The sequence below is a fragment of the Canis lupus genome, chromosome X (genome assembly GCF_048164855.1).
Source record: "Canis lupus baileyi chromosome X, mCanLup2.hap1, whole genome shotgun sequence".
Lineage (NCBI taxonomy): Eukaryota > Metazoa > Chordata > Mammalia > Carnivora > Canidae > Canis > Canis lupus.
In genome coordinates this window covers 33,680,570-33,684,595 of record NC_132876.1, presented here as the reverse complement: position 1 = coordinate 33,684,595, position 4,026 = coordinate 33,680,570, and positions in this window count along the sequence as shown.

The window sequence follows — 4,026 nt, the reverse complement described above, 5'->3', positions numbered from 1 at the left end:
GGTGGGCAGGGGGATGGGGTGACTGGGTGACGGGCACTGAGGGGGGCACTTGATGGGATGAGCACTGGGTGTTATACTATATGTTGGCAAATCAAACTCCAATAAAAAATACACAAAAAAAGAAAAACAATTTATATTCCTCTCAAGTATATAGAGAAATGCAAATTAGACTGGCAAAGAGTTGGTAGAGGCCCTTGACAGACCTGCTCTATTAATCAGAAAGTCAGCCAAGTGATGTGTCCAAGTCTTCCCCACATGGTGTTTCCTCCATCTAGGTACACCATTCCCCAGGCTTTTCTCACCAACAACTTCTAATACTCTTCAGGTCTTAGCTTCATGTTTTTCTCCAGAAGACCTTACCTCATATTCTAGACTACAATGGGTATTTCTGTACTATTCCCATAGCATGCTGTACTCCTCAAATCATATGCCCCCATGAATGCAAACCCTTATTTGCCTTCTTACTGGAATATAAGCCCCATGAAGCGATGGATCAGTTCTGTCTCATTTGTTACTGGATCCCAGTGTTTCAAATAAAGCCTGGCATATTGGGAATGCACAAATAAATATTTTTGATTTAATCTATTGACTCAAGTCACTAAGTTAGTATGTTATGTGAAGGACTGGCTATATTAGCACACCGATTATACCTAAAAGAGTGCATCAGTAGTATTCTTTTAAGTGCTTTGTATGCTCCTGATACAATCTTGTTTATAATACTGATGCTTTGGGCAATGTTTTTATTTTTCCATAGAAAGGGCAAAATCTCAGTCTTGGTATAAATGTTCTCAGATACTCAAGCAGTCAACTACATTTTAATAAGGCTGTACCGTATTCTGATTAGATTGTCCTTGAAACTTCATACCAGCCACTTCATCTCAGGGAGTTTCAGAATGTTATTTATCTACCTAACATGAATGATTTTAAACTATGCATCTCTTTTTGATTTAGGCCCTATGTACTTTACCTAAATACAGAGTTATGGTATAAATCCGACATTTTTACATTCAAGATAGAAGAAATTGCATTTCAATTGCATTCAAATTTTCCTGGTACATTTGGAAAAAATACTTGTTTAAAGATTTTATATATTTATTTAGGAGAGAGCGAGCATGAATGGGGGGTGGGGAGGAAGGAAGGGCAGTGGAAGAGGGAGAAGCAGACTCCTCAAGAAGCTCAAGGGAGCTGGAAGCAGGCTCAATCCCAGGACTCAGGGACCATGACCTGAGCCGAAGGCAGACACTTAACCAACTGAGTCACCCAGGTGCCTCTGGAAAAAATACAATAGGTTAACAACTATTTCCTTACAGTATAAAATATGTACAGCCAGGAGCTATGTACAGCCAGGAGCTACTCCCTTAAGTAGCCATATGTGACTTGTTCCAACACTCTTCTACTTCGGAATATAGCCTCATGCATGTCAGAAATGTCCTAAACTCTTCCAAACCTCCCACCTCACTCTTCACCCCAGCCTACTTACCAGGTTTCATTTACCATTCTTTGTGTTTGACATCCGCTGCTGTTTCCCTGATTATTCTTACTAATGATAGCTAATATCTGTTGAATGCTATGGTGTACCAGGCACAGTGCTAAACCCTTTGCAAACATTATCTCTTTCAATCCTCACAACAATCCTGAGGCAAATGTCATTGGTGTCCTCATCATAAAGGTGCAATCTGAGGCACAGAATGTTAAATAACTTTCCTAAGGATTCATAGTGATTCAGAGGCAGAGCTGGGCTTCGATCCTAGGCAGGATGGCTCTGGAGTCTACATTACATCATTTTGATGAAAATGTGAACATTCTGGGGCTACCCAGGGGAGGGCTCCAATCTGCCTTGCTCTGGTTTTCTCAGTGGAATAGGGAAAGAAATGATATTATTTTTACTCAAGATACTTGGATATATAACACATCATTGAGTTGTATGCCTTAAACTTACACAATATGTCAATATGTCTCAACAAAGCTGGAAAAAACCTTGTTACAGATACTTGGGGGACTCCTGGGTGGCTCAGTGGTTGAGCATCTGCCTTCGGCTCAGGGCATGTTCCTGGGGTCCTAGGATCGAGTTCTGCTTCGGGCTCCCCGCAGGGAGCCTGCTTCTCCCTCTGCCTATGTCTCTTCCTCTCTCTGTGTGTCTCTCATGAATAAATAAATAAAATCTTTTAAAAATAAAAAATTTGGGTTGCCTGGGTGGCTCAGTGGTTGAGCGTCTGCCTTCAGTTCAGGGCATGATCCTGGGATCCAGGATCAAATCCTGCATCTGGTTCCCTGCAAGGAGCGTGCTTCTCCTTCTGCCTATGTCTCTGCCTCTCTATATGTTTCTCATGAATAAATAAATAAATCTTTAAAACAAATAAATAAAATTTTAAAAAGATAATTGGGTATATAGATACAGTGACAAAGAATGCTGATTAATTTTTTTCAATATAAGTTTCTCCATCATTCCTCTCCCTAAACGCTACCTACATTCTTATTTATTTGGAAATCACTATGACGGATTTTTTCCATCAAGTTATGTATAGAATATTTATTCCCACATTCCTTGTTATTGACAAGATTCCCCCCCACCCCTGCTCAAACTTCATCTAAGAACTGAGTTATAGGCATAGGAGGAACAAAATTTTTGACTTGGAAAAGGACTTTAGAGAAGTTCCAAACTTTCCAACTTACAGGTAAAAATTCCAAGGTCGAGACTGAATAGGCCAGGTCTTTAGTTGCTTACTTAATTCTCAAATCCTGCATATATTTATTGAGTACCCACTATCTATTCTACATGGTGCAAAAGACACAAAGCATGTCTTTAAAGTTTATATACTAGTAGGGGGAGGAAGATAATAATCAAGTAAGCAACTGAATAAATAAGATAGTTCCAGGTAATAAGATGTGTTCTGGAAAAAATAAAACAGAAATGGGAAAGTGAGTGATCTGGCATGGGAGGAGGCCATTTCTGAAGGCATGGAAAACAAAGACTGCTCTCAAGAAGCACAATTTGCACAGAGCTCTGAATGATGAGAGGAAGCTATCCAAGCAAAGATCTGAGGGAAAATCATTCCAGGGAGGACATGGCAAGTGAAAAGCCCTGAAGTGGAATGAATTTGATGCACTGAAGGAATAGAAGAATAGCGATTATAGCTGAAGGATAGATAGTAAATTATCAGCCAAGAGGTAGGGCATGATGTCACGGAAACAACATTATGTAGATATAGATAAAAACAAAATCATTTAGGGCCTGTGGGCTGTGCCAAGAAATTTTATTATTATTCTGATGGCAGTAAGAAGCCATGGGAAAATTCGAAGCAAAGCAGTGATGTGATCTTAGTATTTTAAGCAATAATATTAAGTGGTGCTAAAACCTTAATCAGAGTGTGACAACAGCTATAACTTATCATTAGTGTTCAGGGGTTTACCAAATTCCCTAGCCATGAGCTGAATTCGCTGAATATCAATGCTTTGAGAAAACAATGGACATTTTTAGAAATCTTAACAATTAATAGTAATGACCCCACTGAATCACATCCTCCTATACCCATTACCCTCCTGTAGTCCTCTAACACATTGACTTGTTGCTTGGCCTCCCACATTGACTCTATGACTTCCCTGGCTCGTGTACATGAACAAATGAGTCACAAACAAAAGCTTGAAAATCATTTAAGCATCCGAGCTTGCTCTCCCTTGCTGCGGGTAGAAGGCAGCAACCACGTGAAGTTCAGGCTAGCCTGCAAGAATGTGAGTGACACTTGGCCCAGTTACTTCCATCACCCCTGCTGATACCGAGCTAACCACCACCAGACATATGGATAAGCCCAAGCTCAGGAATAAGACATGCCAACACTTAGTGGAGCAGGGACAAGCCATCCCAGCTAAGTCCAGCCCAAACTACCAGCTCACAGGATCGTGAGCAAATCAAAGACTGCTGTTTTAAGCCACTAAATTCTGGAGTAATTTATTATGCAGAAATGAGTAAGATAGCTATAGAAATAGAGTACCCTTTTTTAAGATTTTGTATTTATTCATTTGAGAGAG